The sequence below is a fragment of the Dryas octopetala genome, chromosome 9, assembly GCF_963921425.1.
Source record: "Dryas octopetala chromosome 9, drDryOcto1.1, whole genome shotgun sequence".
NCBI lineage: Eukaryota > Viridiplantae > Streptophyta > Magnoliopsida > Rosales > Rosaceae > Dryas > Dryas octopetala.
In genome coordinates, this window is record NC_141374.1 from 2,631,151 (window position 1) to 2,654,065 (window position 22,915).

Sequence of the window (22,915 nt, forward strand, 5' to 3'; positions counted from 1 at the left end):
AAATGACATTTTCCAGCGTTCTCAACACCAAATGTGGTTTGTTGATTGTTTTCTTAGAACAAATTAAATAACTCAATTCTAAGTATACTCGCAAGTGCACGAATCGCATCAATAGCAAAGCATGTAAATACGAGGTCGATCCCACGATGAATGGTTAAATACACATCAAATCAATTTGATCTATCCACTAACACACACACGATATGGGGGGTTGTAAGTTGTGAAACACACGCACACCACCAAACACACGCACACACCCGATTGTCTTGCAATGCTAAGATATCTGAATCCATCACATATTAAAAGATAACAACTATTATGGTGACATGCAATTCAATGTAAACACACATAATTAAGTTTGCTAGCCGAAAGGCCTTGATTATCGGACACTCTCTAACTATGTTTTCCTTATTCATAAATTAAGAGCTTGATTATCGCTACTTAACCTAGTTAACTCACATGTTCCTAGGAAGCTTGATTATCGTCTACCTAAGCTGTTAACCATGCAAGAGTCATTAAGAACTTATGAAAACAGCAAACACATAGAGCATGATAGAATCTTGATTATCGATCTAGATGACATCTATGAAACCTATTTATCAAAGATAAGTTCTGAGGTTATCTTCTTGTTACCTACTGAATTGATCAGTTTGATTATCACCTCTCAATTTCATAACAATTACTAGATGCAAACATACCTAAGGTGGCCAGCCAAAGAATGAAAACAACTAGAATCAATTTAACAAGACAATAGGAATTAATCACATGCAAACTTCACATAAAATCACATGGCTTTATTTCATTAACCATAAATCAACATTGAATCAAATAATATGGATATCATCATAATCTTAACATGCAAGAACAATCAAACTAACTCATAAATAAATTGAGAAACAAAAGAAACATAACATATATAAATTCCCAATCCATTGTTGAACAAATAACAAAACTAATTAAACAATTGAAATAACAGAAAATTAAGAAAAAGCATAGAGAGGGCTGCGGCACAAGAAGGAGAAAGAGAGAGACCACACAAGCTATTCCTCACGGCTAGGGTTAGCTAGGGCTTGCGGCAAAGTGGCTCTCTTCTTCTCTCTCTTAATGTCGACTACTCTCTCTCTAGAAATCTGAAAAAGTATTGCAAAACTAAAATTAAATTGTGTTCTGAATTATGGGAGAATGGGGTCCTTATATAGGAGTGAGGAGGTGAAGCTTTCCTTGTCCCACAAGGCTAGGGTTTTCTAATTTTCGGCCAAAAGTGGGTGTTGTATGTTTTCCTAGAGCAAATTAAATAACTTTTTCTGAGCTCTAGGTTAACTCGCAAGTGCACGAATCGCGGAGTAGCAAAGCTTACAAATACGAGGTCGATCCCACAGGGAATTGTACTAGCACTACACCAAAAACCTTGATAGACATCACTTGTTTAATATTAGTTTTTGTAAAAACTGATATTAAAACATTTTAGATATTAGATAGTTTTTTCGACGATATCTTAATCTATTAAGATATCACTTAATAATTTTTAATAATTTTTGCGATATCTTAATTTTTTCATTTTGATTAAAAACTGAAATCTAAACCCTTAACTGATATCTTTGTTTTACCAAAAAAAAAAGGAGGCGCAAAATTTTCCCCCCAACTTAAATTTTACCCAACTCAGACACGTACTCCCTCTCACACACATAGACTCACACTTAGACCTATTCACTCACGCCCAGACCCATTCTCTCATTCCTGGCCTCACAGATCGATCGACTCACTCACACATACCCGCAACCACACTCACCCAGACCAGCATCGACCATCTCCTTCATCAATCTACGGTCTTCTCCTTCATGGATCTTCATCGATCTCTCCATTCGCGAAGTGCGTGGAGTACGATCTCAACACTCTCACTCAACCACACTTAAACACTCACCCAACCACATACACCCCGACCAGCCCTCTATCTCCTTCATCGATATCCTTATTGTACTCTCGATCTCGCCATTTTTGGTCTTGCACGAAGTGCCATCGTTGTCGAGGGTCAGAGATTTTGAGTTACAGTGTCAATTGTGGACATTGAGCGAAAGGTAAGGGTTGGGGTTGCTCAAATTAAGGTTAGGGTTAGGGTTCCTCTTTCTCTTCCTTTCCGTCTCCCTTTCTCTGTGTCTCAATTTTAATGAATTTAGGGTTTGGGTGCTTCCTCAAATTAAGGGTTTTCTTTATATTTGAGATATGTAAGTTCATATTGGTAAAAAAAAAAAAAGATATGTAAGTTCATATAGCTGGTTCACTTTCAGGTGCTTTTAGGGTTCGAAATCTTCCTCTGGAACAGTTCGATATGCAGGTTAATTTCTTCTTTACAGGTTATTGATTTTCTGATTTTCTTCTCTTTCCATAATTGATTTGGTCTTCTATATGTGTTTGGGTTGATTGCTGATTAATTGTTTTTTGTTTTTATTATGTTTGGCTATAGTTGTGAATCTGTTAAGTGTGTGTTTAGTTGCAGGTTTTTTGGGTCTATGCTCTCTCTCTTTGTCTCTCCCCCTTTCTGCTTGGTACACCTCTCTTTCTCTATTTGTTTAGATATGGGAGGGTGTGGTTTCGGGTTATTGTTGATGTGGAGGATGGGTTGGGATTACTGTGAAGGGTGGGTTTGGGTTTTTATGAATAAATTTATAACTAGTGAGTAGGCTCAGAAAATGTATAGAATTGACCGAGTTTTGTGTGCAGGTAGAGACTTACCAAAAGCCTTTTCTTTGGCTGCAGGTGAAATATGGTATTGATCGAGTCTTGTGTACTCTACCACTTTGGTGTATGATAACATTGCCGGATTGTTTGAATCCAACTCTGTTTCATCACTTTTGTCTTTAGATTTGATCAATTTATGCTTATATTCAGAAGCTTTTTCTCTCCTTCAGGTCCCCAAGGGCTACAACTGCAGGAGGTATGGGAGAGGCTTACAGAACAAAATACTGTCCCCAATGTTTTTATTGGTAAGCAATACTCTTTGTAACCATTATCCAAAAGCATCTCACATATATATGCCTTGTTTTGCTCAAATGACGAGTCCCTACCCACAGCAATACAAATATGATGGGTCCAAAGCAGATCCATGCTTATGCTACCCTAAGCTGTAGCTCGGTGTAGCCTAGTAAATATATTACCTTTATATAGTCTCTCAAGAAGATGTTTAGGAAGAACATTAGTTTTTTAATTGATAAATGTTACAATAAATATGCGTACTTGCCCAATGTTGAGGAAAAACATAATCTTTGATCAACAAAATGTTTATCTTCCCCACCAAAACTAAAATCATAGTCTTATATAATATATATATATATTATACGTATCTAGTTTGGGGTAGTTCCTTGCTTTGTTTAAAGTTTGAAAAGTTAACCATAAGGGTAACTTGTTGAATCGTTTTTCCATTCTCTTCTCAAAAAACTCAATTTTCCTTTTTTTTTTTTTTCCTTCATTTTTTTCTCCAAACTCAATCTCAAGATTATATTCCCTTTTTTGTTCTCTTTTCAAACACTCAATCTCATCCTCCAAGGCTACACACAAAAGTAAGCAAAGAAACCTCATTGAACTCTTGTCTTGTTTTTTTTTTTTTATCTCTCTTCGTTTGGTTACTGAGAAAATGCCGAAATAGATATGAAACTTCTAGAGTTAATAGGTTGGTGATCTCTTGGAATCGATCATTACTTGAAAAATGTGTTACCCTTGCCCCCCTTGTTAATAGTCAACAATGTAAGGGTGTGAGTCATATGACTAACAGATTTACTTAATTTCTTTAGATGCTGTTACATGTAAATCTCAAAATTGTTATAAATGTTAAGATTAGGCAATATAGTAAATGTTTATTAGGAAAAAAAAAAAGTTTGTTGATTGTTAGATTTTGACTTCATACTAATCCCAGCCTCCCTTGGTACAATTTCTCAATAGTGGCTGATTGGATGGTCAGACTTCTATGTTCCTCGAATTAAATTCCTTATAAACATCATAACAACTATCTGAAGAAAAATATTGCCTACTAATGTTGTCGAAACACATTACAGTTTTGTCATGTTGTATTTCTATTATTGATCTTGTTGGGTGTTTGAGGATGATAGAAACTCAAACTTTTTGTTCCTTTCCATGGGCAGGGGGAAAACACATTGGTGGTTGTACAAGTATGATGCCCTTACATATCATATTGTTATCCTTACTACCAAAAAAATGAAAAATTATCTTGTATAGCACTGGGCTTTTAAATAATCTTGCAATGTTTTAGATAAATTGAAGTGGGAGGTTTAGGGTTTCAACTCCATCTGAGTATCTTTGATGAATATATCTTTCAGTAATTTCTTTGAAATGATTTTCTAACATTAGCATGTAGGCTTATAACTTTATGCTGCCTTCATTATTTGAATAGCTATATTGCACACATGTCTTGGTGATACTTTATGCAGCCTTATAGCATGACCAAGCTTACTTTGAACCCTTTACTAGCTGCCTTTCAATTTGACTGGGCTTAATTATAGCATGGCCCAGCCTTATAAGTATTGCCTCATATTTATATATGTTAGGTTCCATTTACTAATTGTTATTGACTTGGTAACTTCTATTTTGAATCTTTCCAGTGGACTAATCTGAATAAAAAGTGAAGCAGTTACACACAAGAGCAACTTGATGAGATCCGAATTGAATGGGCAACTTTGTTACAGCCAATTATATTCAGTAGATGACAGATCGAGTTGGTATGTGGGGTTTGGACATTTTGTGGATAATTTTTTGAAGCTAGCTAGTAGTGCTATCATATTTGCCAATTTTTTGTCAAGGAAGCTTAGAACAAGTGTTAGACATTGACATTTTTTTGTGAATATTGAAGCTGAATTATATATATATATATAAAAAACAGGTGTTGGCATTTTTTTGTGAAGGAAGGTAACAAGTGCTGCCAATTAATATTTTGTAAATGAAGGCAGCCTTTAGAAGTGGTGAATTATGCACCTATTTTTGTGCAAGTTCATGGGCTGATTATTGGTTTTTGTGAAAGAAGGCTAGCTTAATTTAGATACTAGGCTGGGATGGGGTAATTAATTATGGATATATGCTCCATATTTTGGTGCAATGTGTAATCCGTTTTCGGAAGGTCTTGAAATACTTGTATTGGATGTTGGAATTAATGGTAATGGAATGGATTGAGATTGCACCAATTTCAGGCTTGAATGTCAATTTATATCTTTTATATCAGGATTGTAGTACAAATTGGATAATAACAGTGATATTATAGTAGAAATTTCATACCAGTTTATGTTAAAACACAGAAATATAAAATAGCATGCACATCAGTTTACCAAAAACAACCAATATCAAAGTAACATTACAATATCAATAAATATAAAAAACCTGATGTCCAACAATGTCTTTTATATCAGTTATAGATCAAATACAGATGTTTTAAATACATTCAAATATCTATTTATAGAAAAAATCCGATATGTAACATAGCATGTAGATCAGTTCTGGGAGCATAAAATGATATCTAAGGTAATTTACATATCAAAAATCACATAAAATACGATGTAGAAAGCATAAAAAAATACATTTAATGGGTTTACCATATCGATAAATATAAGAGAACTGATGTCTAAATCAGAATTTAGATCATTTCCATAGTAATTAACGATGTGTTTTCTATCTTTAATATCAGTTTCAGAATCTTAATTCACCAGAAAATTGGAGAACTGATATCTAAAGGACCCATTGGACATCAGAATTTAAACAAAAAAGATGTCTAACCTCATTATAGATATCAGTATAAAACTGATATCTTAAGTAGGTACATTAGACATCGCCTGCCTAGACATCGCCGGAAAACATGAAAAGACATCAGTTATTCACTGATATATAAGGGGGGTTTTTGGCGTAGTGTAGTGTTATGATCACTAACTTAATTAAATTCGATTAAATCAACTCTAACTCACACACGCAAATGGGGGGTTTTGATTGGTTTTTGAGACTAGACAAACTAACAGATAAATGACAAAACTTTAAAATAACAACTGAATGAATTTGGATAAAAAAATAATAAAGAAACACTAGGGGTCAGAATCCACCACTAGCATACCATTCACTCTACTATGGATATTAACAATCAATATATAAACATGTCAACAAAGTTCGTCTACTAAAAGGTTTGGCTAGTTACTTTTAGCAATTACTCCCCTTACTGTGCATAAACTAAGAGCTTCTTGGGCCTTCCTTAGCCAGTTAACTTGCATGTTCCCTAGTGCTAAGCTAAGGCAGCTGTTACCCATGCAAGAGTCATTACGATCTGTGAGAGTGACAAACACATAGCGCATAGCTCCAAATTAATGTACCCTCTGTCCTCTATGATCCCTTTTCTCATGAATATTATCTTAGGATATCCACTTGTTGCCTATTGAAACTATCATCCTTTCGAGCTTATTTAGTTTCACAACATATATCTAGATGCATGCAACCTAAGGTGATCAGTCAAAGATGCGAAACAAATAGATTCAATTTAAACAGAGATCCAAGATTTGTCAACATGTAAATAATTAAAATATCAATAATCCATAGTGAGAGTAAACAGCATCGCTAGGGCTTCATCCTAGCCCTAGCCCAAGATTCAGTTACACATAATTAAATCCATAAATAAATAATGCATAATTAAAACAATTAAAATAAAAGGAAAGGAGAAAGAAATCAAGCCACGAATGATGGGGTGGAGGTGCGGCTGCAAGGTGGTGGCGTGATGGGCTGCTGCTCAGCCTTGGGCTCCACGGCAAGGAGGCTGAGGTGCTCGGCAAGGTGGCGCGCACGGCTGGGTGTTGGTGGCTGCTGCTTGGCTTCACTTCCTTCTTCTTCCATTCAGCACAAAATAAAAGAGAAACAAAAATAAAGTGGCTGCTAGTGTTCGGCCAGACAAGAAAAGAAAGAAAAATAAAGAGAGAGGGGGAGATGGTGGCTGCGGCACAAGAAAAACATGAGAGAGGGTGGCTGCTAGGGTTTGCGGCAAGAGGAGAAGAGAGGGGCTGCTAGGGCTGCGAAAATTAAAAGAAAAATGAAAGAGAACTTCAGAACCCTTTTTCTGATTTTTAGAGATATATTTATAGAGGGAAGTGAGGCTGCATTTTCTATTCCTCTCCAATGTGGGATTGATGTAACTTAACCTAATGGACCAAGGCCATACTCACTTAAGCCCAATGCACATACAGCAGCCCTATGCGCAAGTTACTTGAGTCCATCTCCTTCAGCCCATGCGCCAATTGCATGGCTTATCACTTAAGTCCATGCGCCAGCCCCTAGGGTTCCACTTAAGCCCATGCCGCACCCTCCTTAGGGTTTCACGCCTGGCCCAAGCCCAATCCCTTGGCTGAAATTCATCTCATCCATTTGTGCTTTGGCCCAATGTCTTCCAGAAGCTTCTAGAACCTTTGACTTGTTGACTTTGACTTTTGACCACTTCTCATTGTCCACCTAGGAATCCTTGTTGACTTAGGATTTCTATCTCACTTGGAATTTCACAATTACCATTTTGCCCCTCATGATTCCTATCTTCAGTAGGACTCCATTTCCTACTTGGATTAGGTTTCCTAGTTGAAACAGGATTTCCTGCTCCAACTAGGATTTCTCATTTCTGGCTTCTGATCATCATGATTCCTTCTTATTCAAGCTTGATCTTTCCTGGTGAGACTAGGAATCCTAGTTTGACTGAGATTCAGCATTTCCTGGTGAGACCAGGATTTCTCCACTTTTCCTAGTTTGACTAGGAAACGTCTAAAAATGGCTCTTTTGGCTCCTTTTCACTTCTTTGCTCATTTTATCCTATAAAAACAAAAACAAACTAACAACACACAAAATATCGAGTTCTTGCACTCTGAGTTAGGGAGTTAGTATCATAAAATAGTGTAAAATGAGCACTCAACACACCCCCAAACTTAGATTTTGCTAGTCCTCGAGCAAAAAGAACAAAGAAAAGACTCAAGACAGACTCAAAACATCCCAACACATGACTTCATAAGCACAGCCATAAATAGCATAATCAAGCAAGATACATATAGAATTTATTCCTCAATCTCTAATAATGCTTCAATTAACATACCTTACTCCTCCATGAAGCGTATGGACCATCCTTGACACAAACTCAAGTGTTGGACAAACAAGACCAAATCAGCATACACAAAATAGATTCAACTCAAATTCTCACTAAGGCATACTCTCAACAATAAAGCGCTCAGAGATTGGGTTAACACGTGCACTCAAGTATATGTGAGAGATGATATGATAAAAAAAAAACTCACATATTAATCATGAAAGAAAGGCACAAAGAAACAAAAACACTGATCTCAATAGAAGGAATTAAAATACTTGGAATAGAATCAATAACCATAAGCTTCCCTTTTATCTAGACTCCACATAATGAACTACAATTCTCCCAAGATCAAGTAGGGCTTTTATGTGGGTTGTAATGGAGGCTTAGGTTAGGATAAGGTATTGAAATGAAAGGGAGAGCAAAGGGCTACAGACTATGGATTTGCACAAGGAAATCAATAGAGGCATTCTTTGCATAATTTGTACGCATAGCTCAAATTCGAACACCTTTCCACTTCCATCTTTTGAAATCGTCCCTTCCCTTTGATTTCTGATTCTTGATTTTTTTTTTTTTTTTTTTTTTTTTTGAAAGGGAACGACAAACACTCTTAAGCACAATTCATTTTCCTTTTACATCAAGCTACGCCTAGACATTTCTTTTCAACCTCACATTTTCACCAACTCCATGCAAATTCATAGGTAAGGTAAACGGGTAGAGGAGTGAAACTCCCCCAAACTTAGGGTTTGGTATAAGGGTAAACAAAGAAAAGGTCATTAGGCTCAAAATGTTTGACTAGGGTTATAACATAGGGTAGACTTTAGGCTATGGGTTAAAACAAACAAGGCCTACTATCATTTCCTAAGATTCATGTAGTTATATCCATGCTTTGAATAGATTAAGAGAGAAGTTCTAGCTCATTGATTCACAATTATATTCCAAGTACTTAATCAAAAGAAAGAATAATGAGATCACAACGACTTTATATGAAACGAAAATTTTTAGAGTAATGTAAACACTCAAGAATTGAAGTACAGGGCTCAAAAGTTCACTTAGGTCATACAAGTCTACTCTATTAAGTATATGCATCTCTAGTCATGTAAGTTATCACTTAAGCTCATGAAAACAAGGCCCACTTCATAGAGTTGTAAAGCATGTTATGAACCAATACTAGAGATAGAAGAATTCATACTATATAGTCAAGCTAGACATGCTCATAATAGCCATGCATAATAAAATCAATCAGTTGGGGACTCAAGACAACCAAACAAACAAAAAGACTCAAAAAATTTTTTTTTGTTTTTTTAAAAATTCCAAAAATGCAATGCATTCCCCACCCCCAAACTTAAAAGAAACATTGTCCTCAATGTTAAATGAAAGACAAATGTAATGCACAATATAATAAACAGAGGAAAGGAAAAACAATAAATAAAACAAATCTACTTAAATGAGCGAAAAGAGGGTGAAAACGTACCTTGGCTGGTGTGAAAAGGCTCGCCCATGCATAAGTACCAAATCACCTCCTCGTCGTCATCCATCCCTTGGGTTGCCTCCCAAGAAGCGCTAAGTTTCACGTCTTTAGCCAGACCTAGTCTTGTACTAGAAATCAATTTTCTCTTGGTTCAGCTCAAAATCAGGTTCAAGGAAAGGCTTCACACGATGACCGTTGACCTTAAATATGTTCCCATTCTTCGGATTCTTGATTTCAACTGTACCATAAGGAAACACTCTAATCACCTCATAAGGTTCGGTCCATCTTGAACGCAACTTGCCTGGGAAGAGACGTAATCTTGTATCATATAATAACACCTTCCCTCCAACAAAGAATTCTCGCGGACGTAGCTTCTTATCATGGTACCTCTTGGTCCTTTCCTTGTACAACTTAGCATTCTCATATGCGAAATGTCGTATTTCCTCCAGCTCACTAAGTTGCAACTTCCTTTTCTCACCAGCGGCATGAATATCAAAATTGAACTTCTTAATCGCCCAATATGCCTTATGCTCAAGCTCAACTGGTAAATGACAAGCTTTCCCATATATCAGTCGAAACGGAGACATTCCAATGGGTGTCTTGTAAGCGGTGCGATAAGCCCACAATGCATCATTAAGCTTGGTAGACCAATCCTTCCTATTGGCGAGCACCGTTCTTTCCAAAATGAACTTAATCTCACGATTCGAAATTTCCACTTGCCCACTCGTCTGAGGATGGTAGGGAGTAGCCACTTTATGCCTTATTCCATATTTCTTCATCACGGCCTCAAACAGCTTGTTGCAAAAATGCGACCCCCCATCACTAATGATTGCTCTCGGGGTACCAAATCGGGCAAAGATATTGGTCTTAAGGAAATTCAAGACCACTCGAGCATCATTAGTCCTACAAGCGACAGCTTCCACCCACTTAGACACATAATCAACTCCAACCAGAATGTACTCGTATCCAAAAGAAGATGGAAATGGCCCCATGAAATCTATACCCCAAACATCAAAGATCTCAACTTCCAACATAAAGTTCAGCGGCATCTGATCACGAGCAGAAATATTTCCCATCTTCTGACATCTATCGCATGTGAGGTAAAACTGATGACAGTCATGAAAAATAGTGGGCCAAAAGAAACCTGCCTGAAGAATCTTGTAAGCGGTCTTAGTTCCTCCACCATGGCCTCCACATTCTTTAGAATGGCACATCTCAATGACATTCCTCTGCTCCATTTCCGGTACACATCGTCTTATCAACTGATCTGACCCATATTTGAACAAATAAGGATCATCCCACACATACTGTCTGACATCATGCAAAAACTTCTTCCTTTGGTAGTGTGTCAGATCATTGGGCAACACTCCACTCGCTAAATAATTCGCTATGTCAGCATACCATGGAGTAGTCAAAATGGCGAAAAGCTGCTCGTCCGGGAATGACTCTCGTAACGGTAGTGTGTCCTCTTCAGACTGATCCTCATTGACGAGTCTACTCTAATGGTCTGCTACCACATTCTCACACCCTTTCTTGTCCTTGATCTCAATATCAAATTCCTGTAGCAATAGAGTCCATCTAATCAACCTCGGCTTGGCGTCTTTCTTATTCAGCAGATACTTGAGAGCGGCATGATCCGTGTAGATGGTGATCTTAGACCCAATCAAATAACTTCTAAATTTCTCCAAAGCAAAGATCACAGCAAGCAACTCCTTCTCTGTAGTAGAATAGTTCAACTGTGGATCATTCAGAGTCCTGCTTGCATAATAGATCACATGTGGCAGCTTATCGACTCTCTGACCCAAAACTGCTCCAACAGCATAGTCACTTGCATCACACATGAGCTCAAACGGCAAGTTCCAATCGGGTGGCATAATGATTGGGGCAGAAGTGAGTAGCTTCTTCAACTTGTTAAATGCAACCAAGCAATCCTCATTAAACTCGAAATTCACCTCTTTTTGCAATAAGGTGCACAAAGGCCTAGAAATCTTAGAAAAGTCCTTAATGAATCTCCTATAAAATCCAGCATGGCCTAGGAAACTTCTTACTTCCTTAACACTCGATGGAGGCGGCAATCTCTGTATCACATCAATCTTGGCCTTATCAACTTGTATGCCCTCTTTTGAAATCACATGACCCAATACTATCCCTTGTTGAACCATGAAGTGACACTTCTCCCAATTAAGCACTAAATTGGCTTCTTGACATCTTTTCAGAACTAAAGACATGTTATCCAGACATGTATCAAAAGACGAACCAAAAACAGAAAAATCATCCATAAATACCTCAATGATTCGTTCCACCATGTCAGAGAAAATAGACATCATGCATCTCTGAAACATTGCAGGCGCATTGCACAATCCGAATGGCATCCTTCTATAAGCAAACGTACCAAATGGACATGTGAACGTGGTCTTCTCTTGATCCTCGGGTGCAATAGCAATCTGATTGTACCCACTATACCCATCCGAAAAGCAATAGTGACTATGGCCGGCTAACCTTTCCAACATCTGGTCAATGAATGGCAAAGGAAAATGATCCTTCCTTGTTGCGGTGTTAAGCTTCCGATAGTCAATACAGACACGCCAACCGGTTTGCGTCCTTTGGGGAACCAACTCATTTTGCTCATTCTTCACCACAGTAATACCACTTTTCTTTGGCACCACTTGAACAGGACTAACCCACTTCGAATCACTGATAGGATAAATAATACCAACATCCAACAATTTGATTACCTCATTACGCACAACTTCCTTCAGAGTTGGATTCAGTCTTCTTTGGGCATCACGAGTAGGCCTAGATTCCTCCTCAAGTAGAATCCTATGCATACATACTGTGGGTGAGATTCCCTTGATATCGGCTATGGTCCATCCCAATGCCAACCGATTTTCCTTCAGAACTCTCAAAAGTCTTTCTTCCTCGCCTGCACTCAAATTAGCTGCAATAATCACAGGCAAGGTCTCATTTTCTCCCAAAAATGCATATTTCAAGTGCTCCGGTAACGGTTTCAGCTCCAACTTAGGTGCTTGCTCAATAGAAGGAAGCGTCTTCTGATTAGTGGGTACTAGCATTTCAAACTGGTTGAACCACTTATTCCTGAGAGGTCGGTTGCCCTCCAAACGTGTAGGAGTTGTTTCCACGTTTTCATCCAACTCACTAGACTCGAGTGCTCCCAAAGCAACCTCCAATGTATCTTCTGCAAGATTAGTTTCGCCCACTTCCTCAACCAATGGGTCCAAACTATCAATCCTTAGGCAATCATCCTCCTCCTTTGGATACTTCATTGCACCAAGTACAGACATTGTCAACTTCCCATTACTCACATCAATCTTGGTGTTCGCTGTGGCCATGAACGGTCTTCCCAATATGATCGGTAGCTCATTCCCTCTAATTGGGGTATCCTCCATTTCAAGAATGATGAAATCAGCGGGCATGATCAAATCTGCTACCCGAACCAGCACATCTTCAACCACACCTTTCGGAACCTTTACTGAACGATCTGCCAATTGAAGAGTAACACTAGTAGGTTTAAGATCTCCTATGCCCAACTGTGCGAAAACTGAATACGGCATCAAATTAATACTTGCTCCCAAATCCAGCAATGCCTTCTCAAACTTGTGATCCCCAAGCAAACATGGAATCGTAAAACTGCCAGGGTCTTTCAACTTTGGTGGCAGCTTCCTCTGCAAAACCGCACTGACTTCTTCACTCAGACACACCTGCTCATGCTCTTTGAATTTCCTCTTGTGCGTGCACAATTCCTTCAAAAACTTGGCATATTTAGGAATCTGCTGAATAGCATCAAGCAAAGAAATGTTGATTTCCACTTTCTTAAACATCTCCAAAATTTCCTTAGCTTGCTCATCCTTACTCTGCTTCCTTTGACGTTGAGGGAAAGGCAACGGAGCTCTTGGAATAGAGGAAGTAATCTCGGCCTTCTTGCTAGCACGAGTAGCAATGTGCTTTTCTTGTTTCTTTCTTTCCTCCTCTTCCTCATCCTTAACCTTAACTTTATCCCTCTTGTACTTTTCCACTTGTTCAGGCTCTAATATCTCAACTTCATCCTCATTGCCTGCAGTATCATCTTGAGTAGTGCCCACTTTGTTGTCAATCACTTTCCCACTTCTCAAAGTAGTGATTGCTTCGGCCTTATCCTGAATTGGTGCACCCTTTACCACTTTGTCCAAGGTCAAAGTCACTTGTTCCAATTGGGCTTCCAAATTCGAGATAGCCTTAGCTGTGACACTCAACTGCTCCTCAGTCTTATTCATAAATGTCTTAGTATCATTAGACATCGAAGTTGTACTCTGAGCTAATGCAGCCATCATGTCCTCCAAATAAGTACTTCGCTGCTCAACAGGGGACTGTACCCTCGGTCTAGCTTGAACTTTGTCAACCTCGAAACATGACTCTCCATGTGATGGCCTAGCTTCCTGATTTGCCATCAGAACCTGCATCATCTGCTTAAGCTCAGACATCTCAGCTTCCATAGCTGATTTCTTTTCCACTCTTTTCCGTCTATTCCACTGCTGTGAACTCAATGCCAATGTGTCAAAGAGTGTCCATGCTTCCTCAAAAGTCTTCTTTTTCAGTGCTCCTCCACATGTCATATCCACCATATTACGATCTTGATCCAATAAACCCTCATAAAAGTACTCAATCTGCATCCATGGGGCAAAATTATGGTGTGGACACGAAGTCAGAAGCTCTTGGTACCTTTCCCAACTCTCATGAAACACTTCGTCCTCTGATTGTGTAAACCCTAAGATCTGCTTCCTCATGATGATAGTCTTGCTAACTGGATAGAACCTCAGAAGAAACTTAGATGCCAGTTCCTCCCATGTTGTAATTGAAGCGACCTGCAAGGAAAACAACCAATGTTTAGCTTTATCTTTAAGAGAGAATGGAAATAACCTTAACTTCCTTTGATCATCGCTCAACCCCCTCAGCTTGCCAATCTCGCTTATTGCATGAAATTCCTTGATATGCACGTAGGGATCCTCTCCTTCTAACCCATGAAATGATGGAAGAAGTTTGATTGTCCCACTTGAAAGTTCAAAATCAGCTTCCACTTGAGAGTAAACAATGCACGTAGGTTGAGCTAGAAGCGTTGGAGACGAATAATCACTCAAAGGTATTCTCATTTGAGATGCATTCGGCTGCAAAGTCTCCTCAACTTCCTCTTCTGATTTCTCCTCTTCGTATGCTTCTTCAGATTCACTTCCTTTCGCCGACACAAGAGTCGACCTCATCCTTAATGGTGTCCAATTGAGTCTCGGCCTTCCCTTGTACGCACTCAACACCTTTTGGCCTTCTACGCGTGAAAGAGGAGTGATCTTCGAATTTGATTCTTCCATTGTACCTTAGAAACAAGAGAAATCAGTGAGAACCAAAAATAAAAACAGAAAATAAAACCTAACTAAAATGACTTAACTAAAGTTAATTAAACTAGCAATCAACACAAATAACAATTCCCCGGCAACGGCGCCAAAAACTTGTTGTATGTTTTCCTAGAGCAAATTAAATAACTTTTTCTGAGCTCTAGGTTAACTCGCAAGTGCACGAATCGCGGAGTAGCAAAGCTTACAAATACGAGGTCGATCCCACAGGGAATTGTACTAGTGTTATGATCACTAACTTAATTAAATTCGATTAAATCAACTCTAACTCACACACGCAAATGGGGGGTTTTGATTGGTTTTTGAGACTAGACAAACTAACAGATAAATGACAAAACTTTAAAATAACAACTGAATGAATTTGGATAAAACAATAATAAAGAAACACTAGGGGTAAGAATCCACCACTAGCATACCATTCACTCTACTATGGATATTAACAATCAATATATAAACATGTCAATAAAGTTCGTCTACTAAAAGGTTTGGCTAGTTACTTTTAGCAATTACTCCCCTTACTGTGCATAAACTAAGAGCTTCTTGGGCCTTCCTTAGCCAGTTAACTTGCATGTTCCCTAGTGCTAAGCTAAGGCAGCTGTTACCTATGCAAGAGTCATTACGATCTGTGAGAGTGACAAACACATAGCGCATAGCTCCAAATTAATGTACACTATGTCCTCTATGATCCCTTTTCTCATGAATATTATCTTAGGATATCCACTTGTTGCCTATTGAAACTATCATCCTTTCGAGCTTATTTAGTTTCACAACATATATCTAGATGCATGCAGCCTAAGGTGATCAGTCAAAGATGCGAAACAAATAGATTCAATTTAAACAGAGATCCAAGATTTGTCAACATGTAAATAATTAAAATATCAATAATCCATAGTGAGAGTAAACAGCATTGCTAGGGCTTCATCCTAGCCCTAGCCCAAGATTCAGTTACACATAATTAAATCCATAAATAAATAATGCATAATTAAAACAATTAAAATAAAAGGAAAGGAGAAAGAAATCAAGCCACGAATGATGGGGTGGAGGTGCGGCTGCAAGGTGGTGGCGTGATGGGCTGCTGCTCGGCCTTGGGCTCCACGGCAAGGAGGCTGAGGTGCTCGGCAAGGTGGCGCGCACGGCTGGGTGTTGGTGGCTGCTGCTTGGCTTCACTTCCTTCTTCTTCCGTTCAGCACAAAATAAAAGAGAAACAAAAATAAAGTGGCTGCTAGTGTTCGGCCAGACAAGAAAAGAAAGAAAAATAAAGAGAGAGGGGGAGATGGTGGCTGCGGCACAAGAAAAACATGAGAGAGGGTGGCTGCTAGGGTTTGCGGCAAGAGGAGAAGAGAGGGGCTGCTAGGGCTGCGAAAATTAAAAGAAAAATGAAAGAGAACTTCAGAATCCTTTTTCTGATTTTTAGAGATATATTTATAGAGGGAAGTGGGGCTGCATTTTCTATTCCTCTCCAATGTGGGATTGATGTAACTTAACCTAATGGACCAAGGCCATACTCACTTAAGCCCAATGCACATACAGCAGCCCTATGCGCAAGTTACTTGAGTCCATCTCCTTCAGCCCATGCGCCAATTGCATGACTTATCACTTAAGTCCATGCGCCAGCCCCTAGGGTTCCACTTAAGCCCATGCCGCACCCTCCTTAGGGTTTCACGCCTGGCCCAAGCCCAATCCCTTGGCTGAAATTCATCTCATCCATTTGTGCTTTGGCCCAATGTCTTCCAGAAGCTTCTAGAACCTTTGACTTGTTGACTTTGACTTTTGACCACTTCTCCTTGTCCACCTAGGAATCCTTGTTGACTTAGGATTTCTATCTCACTTGGAATTTCACAATTACCATTTTGCCCCTCATGATTCCTATCTTCAGTAGGACTCCATTTCCTACTTGGATTAGGTTTCCTAGTTGAAACAGGATTTCCTGCTCCAATTAGGATTTCTCATTTCTGGCTTCTGATCATCATGATTCCTTCTTATTCAAGCTTGATCTTTCCTGGTGAGACTAGGAATCCTAGTTTGACTGAGATTCAGCATTTCCTTGTGAGATCAGGATTTCTCCACTTTTCCTAGTTTGACTAGGAATCGTCTAAAAATGGCTCTTTTGGCTCCTTTTCACTTCTTTGCTCATTTTATCCTATAAAAACAAAAACAAACTAACAACACACAAAATATCGAGTTCTTGCACTCTGAGTTAGGGAGTTAGTATCATAAAATAGTGTAAAATGAGCACTCAACAGTGGGCCTTGGGCTGATTTGGGCTCTTTTTGGGCGTAACTCCCTTTTCAGCTTGCGGAACTGCTGCGCTACCTTCATTAAAACGGCTATATCTTGAGCTACGCAACTCATAATCGAAATCCATAAAATTCCCTGCGAAGGTAACATCCGTAGCTTTCCAACCATATATGGCATGGCACCTGATTTGATCTGTAGAGGTACAGAATCACTGTCGAAATTCAAGTTCAATTTCCCAGGGTTTTGACTTCTTCTTCAACTAGGATTCCTTGTGATCTTTGACTGAATCTTGTGAGATTTTTCTTGAGCATGAAGGATTCATTCCTTGGGTCTTGGATCAGCTGAGTGGGTGCGGCATACACTTGGGCTCTTGGTGTGAGACCCGAAAATTTTCAAATTTATTTTGTGATTTTTCCGTATTTTCAAAAAAAAATTTATTTGTTAGAAAATCTAATTTTTTTCACCTTGAGCTTTAAATTGTTTGACCAACTTTGACTAGGGTTTTCACCCAAGTTAGAACTTTAAAAGGTAGTACTTTTACTCACGAACCCAACGGTGCAAGTCTCGTATTATTCCGAGTCCGGGAGATTATTTTATAAATTTCCTAAATTTTCTTAGTTGTGGAGCTTGAAATTTTCGAAATTTTTATAAAGGGCAAATTGGTAATTTGACCTCATAGTTAATTAGTACTAGTCGATACGAGTCCGTAGTATTTTTCGGGGTATTTTTCTGAGTCCCGAGCTATTTTTAATTAATTTTTGAAGTTGGGGAATATAGGAAAAAGAAAATAAAATAGGAAATACCAGATCGCGCCACGTGGCACGATCTGGGCCGTTGGATCTCGCATGGCCCATCTGATCCGACGGCTGCATGTGCAACCAGCTGCATGGCCCGCGACACGTGGCAGCCTCTCCACTTGACACGTGGCGACGGTTGGTGGTGAGTCCACCCACTGAGTCAACGAGTTGACCGAGTTGACTCAGTCAAGCCTTGCTATAAATAGCAGCGCACCCCCCAGCTGATCCCTCACATTTCAGCCGCACGCTTCCCAAGAGAGAGCTTATCTCTCCTCTCTCCTCCTTTCTCTCTCTTGTTTTGAGTTTATCTTGAGTTCTGGAGCTCCGATCGACGATCCGATTTCGCCTACGCGATCGTGGCGACGAGCTCTTCAATTCTAGTAGTGTGAAGGCTATGTTTTGGTGAAGTTTTTAAAAAATCATTTCTGAGCTCCATAGGTAATTTCTTGATCCCTGTCGAATTTCTGCTAAAATTTCGTTAAATTAATCTCTTGTTAATTAGGTTCTTTTAATCTTGTTACTTAGCAAGTCTAGTAGTACCGAGACTCTGCCCATGGGAAGTCTTCAACAGGTATACCCTTAACCCAGCTTATTTAATCTGCAGTTATTTAAGTTGTGGTTATAGACGAAACGCCGTTTAACTGTTGTTATCAAATGAACTTAATAAATATTGAGGCCATATCAGTGGTAACCAAATAACGTGATGACTAAGGTCAGTCCATGAGCATACAGGCGTTGGGTACTGAGCCAGAGCTCCCTCAGTTTCCCCATGCACTGACCTGGTCACGTTGTAGGTTCATATCTGATCAACCTCCTCGACAATAAATTAAAAATAGATATAGAAACCACACTGTCTGACATGACTGTTTGCCTCGGGGTGCAAGGTCATATCGGATTAAGAATTCAGAGAAGCCTAGCAGTTACGCTAGTGCCAAACCTCTGAATTATACCTGGTCTTAACAGACAAGGTCATCGATTTACGTGAAGACCGTTTTTAACACCAGTTGTTGTCAAACTAGGAACTCCAGTTACCTAAAAGAGATCGTTGCGACATGGCAAATTGTGATTTGTACTCGAAAACAGGCAAAAGCTTTGGACCCTAGGTAGGGGGACAACACACTCTGACTAGTGGATTTCCTGCATGTACTATATAATAAATACTGTGTGATAAAGATGCATGTTTTTGATTGGCATATCTGCTTGGTTTTATGATGATGAGAATGATGACTGTTATGCATATTCTCGTGAGATTGTTATTGTGTTTGACTTGAGAGTGAAAGGTCCCTTACGGTAGACCCTGGGTTTCGATCCCCAAAACCTCATGAGGGGTTGTACGGACGGACTGGTCGATTGTCCTTCTTGGGAGGCCAGTCTAGGCGGTACAACCATGAAATGGCCACTTTCGCTACCCTGTCCCAGTCAAATGACTGCAGGACTTTGTTATGTTTTTTGTGAGAGGGTAGTTAGCCCTAACGGCTGGTCAATAGGTATGATTCTGAACTTGGGCCCGGAAAACTGTATTTTGAAAATTGTATGAGCATGCTACTCGTTTTACAAAGCTTGACAACTGGTTTGTGTTGTGCATTTGATTTTAAATTACCTCAAACTATTTTTCAAACCTAGCAGGGAGTTCCCTGAGGGGGAGCAATGAACGTATGTGATGCTCACCCCTACATTGTTGTTTTTCTCCCTCTCAGGTGCTGCGCGTGTGGACTTTGACGGCCTTGATTGAGGGGTGGTGGTGCGGTCTCGAGCTTGTCAACTCCTGTGTTCCTGTTTAGTCAGTATATTTTCCTTGGGCAGGTCCTTGGTGTCCTTTTACTATCTTTATATACCCTTGGTCATATCTTGTATATACACTGAGTCCTTGGGTTGTCTACTTTTGAATTATCGAGTCTATATAAATAGTTTCTTTGAAGTTACTCTAAACAATAGTAGCTCCGAGGGTTGGTTTAATTATGAATTAATTATTTCTGAATAAACTTTCCGCTGCAAACTCAAGCACTCTGATCCAACCCATTTTTACTAAACCAAAAGGCTTAACGTATTTTGTGGATATTTGGGATTATAACACCGGGGGATTGGTTGTTGTAGTCTCAGGTATTCTCAAGATAGGTGCCTCTGTTACGTACCTGGGTTTCGGGGCGTGACACTTGGACCTTGGAATGGCACCACTTGGGCTTCCTCCATTTGGGCTTGCAATAGGCGCATGGCCTTAATTGGTCCTTTGGGCTAGGGTTATGCGCATGGCCCTTAGTGCATGGGCTGCATGTGTGGTCCATGTCATGTGATGATGTGGCACGGTTGACCATTGACTTTGACCTTTGACCTTTGACTTTGACCAAAAGTCAACCTTGACCTAAAAGATTCCCCAAAAGATTCTTCAAAGATTCCTTCCAGATTCCAGATCCTTCTAGAAGATTCCCTCAAGATTCTTTTTCTCATTTTTTCCATTTTTAGCTCAAAATAGCTTCATTTAGCTTCTTTCTCCATCATTGCTTCATTTAACCTACAAAACACTAAAACAAACTAACAAGACCTAAAATATCGAGTTCTTGCACTCTAGGTTAGGGAATTAGTATCATAAAATGATGCAAATTGGACACTCAACATGGTTCAATAGGTCTAGAATGCTAATCTGAACATGAGAATGTGCTTCCCCATGTCTTTCTTGCCTACCAGTCACGTTTTGGTGTAATTTGGACGAAATTGGACCAAATATGCACCGAAATGACGTTTCGATGTCTTCTTAACACCAAATGTGGTTCAATCGGTCTAGAACATAAATCCTAACATGAGAATGTTTTGCCCTATGTCTTTCTTGCCTACCGGTCACGTTTTGATGTAATTTGGACTAAATTGGACCAGACCAAATATGCACCGAAATGACGTTTCGATGTCTTCTTAACACCAAATGTGGTTCAATCGGTCTAGAACACAAATCCTAACATGAGAATGTTCTTCCCTATGTCTTTCTTGCCTACCGGTCACGTTTTGTACGTTTTGATGCAATTTGGACTAAATTGGACCAAGTATGTACTGAAATAACGTTTTTTGGCGTTCTTAACACCGAATGTGGTTCAATAAGTCTAGAATACTAATTTTAACATGGGAAAGTGCTTCCCATGTATTTCTTGCCAATCGAGCACTTTTGGCGCCATTTGGACGAAATTGGACCAAGTATGCACCAAACAAACGTGCAATTTCGTGCATTCTTAACACCAAATGTGGTTCAATAGGTATAGAACGCTAATCCTAACATGATAAAGTTTTGTCCATGTCTTTCTTGCCTACTGATCACGTTTTGGTACAATTTGGACGAAATTGGACCAAGTATGCACCGAAATGACGTTTTCCAGCGTTCTCAACACCAAATGTGGTTCAATAATTCTAGAACACTAATCTGAACATGAGAATGTGCTTCCCCATGTCTTTCTTGCCTACCGGTCACGTTTTGGTACAATTTGGACGAAATTTGACCAAGTATGTATTAAAATAATGATTTCGTGCGTTCTTAACGGCATATGTGGTTCAATATGTGTAGACCGCTAATCCTAATATGAGAAAGTGTTACCCCAGGTCTTTCTTGCCTACTGGTCATGTTTTTGTACCATTTGGACGAAATTGGATCAAGTATGCACCAAAATAACGTTTTGATGCGTTCTTAACTCCAAATGTGCTTCAATAGGTTTAGAACGCTAAACCTAACATGAAAAAGTGTTTACCCATTTCTTTCTTGCCTACCAGTCACGTTTTGGTGCCATTTGGACAAAGTATGCTCAGAAATGGCCTCTTCGTGCTTTCTTAAGACGAAATGTGGTTTAATACGTCTAGAACGCTAATTCTTGCATCAAAAAGTGTTACCCATGTCTTTCTTGCCGACCGGGAGCAATTTGGTCAATTTGGATGAAATTGGATTAAGTCTGCAACAAAATGATGTTTTCCTGCGTTCTTGATACCAAATGTGATTCAATAGGTCTAGAATGCTAAACCTAACATGAGAATTTGCTTTCTCATGTCTTTCTCGCCAACCGGGACCAATTGGTGCAATTTAGATGAAATTGGACCAAGCATGCACCAAAATTACGATTTCGTGCGTTCTTAACAGCAAATGTGGCTCAATAGGTCTAGAACGATAATCCAAACATGAGAAAGTGTTTCCCTATGTCTTTCTTGCCTACCGGTTACGTTTTGGTGCCATTTGGACGAAATTGGACTAAGCATGCACCAAAATTACATTTTGGTGCATTCTTAACACCAAATGTAGTTCAATTGGTCTACAACGGTAATCCTAACATGAGAAACTGTTTACCCATGTCTTTCTTGCCTACCAGTCACGTTTTGGTGCCATTTGGACCAAGTATGCACCAAAATGACGTTTTCGTACTTTCTTAAGATCAAATGTGGTTTAATAGGTCTAGAACACTAATCCTAGCATGAGAAAGTGTTTCCCCATGTCTTTCTTGCTGACCGAGAGCAGTTTGGTGTAAGTTGGATGAAATTAGACTAAGTGTGCATCGAAATGATGTTTTCCAGCGTTCTTAACAACAAATGTGATTCAATAGGTCTAAAACGCTAATTACCACTTACACCCAGAAATCTATACTTTTTTGAGCTTATAAACGGGAGTGATGATATATAGCAACTTAGTAAACAGATTAAGAATTGGAAAATACACACATATATTACAAAAGAAATTAATGAAAGCATGAAAGCTTACAGGGTTACTGTTGGAACAGGGAACCTCCAAACAGTTGTACAAACTTCAACTTAAAGAAAGGAAAGAGGTAGAGTTTCTAACTCTTGTCTCAAAGCAAGTCTAAAATTAAAAACTGAACTCAAACTTCGGAGGCCTCAGAATACAGGTGAGGTCCGTTTAAATAGACTTTTGAAAAGCAATAAACAGTGAAAAGGATAAGAT

The 22,915-nt window shown here is 39.1% G+C and overlaps 1 long non-coding RNA gene across 10 annotated transcripts; it reads left to right on the forward strand.

Annotated features, from left to right (window-relative positions):
* The first annotated feature begins 1,710 nt into the window (after positions 1-1,710).
* Positions 1,711-5,186, forward strand: LOC147273169 (uncharacterized). Of its 10 annotated transcripts, XR_015124259.1 has the most exons (6): positions 1,711-2,075; positions 2,286-2,332; positions 2,489-2,543; positions 2,719-2,764; positions 2,907-2,981; positions 4,611-5,186. It is a non-coding gene; the product is annotated as an uncharacterized LOC147273169 (long non-coding RNA). The 10 variants fall into 10 exon arrangements; XR_015124252.1 differs by having other exon boundaries at positions 2,286-2,351; positions 2,719-2,981; XR_015124255.1 differs by having other exon boundaries at positions 2,286-2,351; positions 2,755-2,981.
* Positions 5,187-22,915: the final 17,729 nt, after the last annotated feature.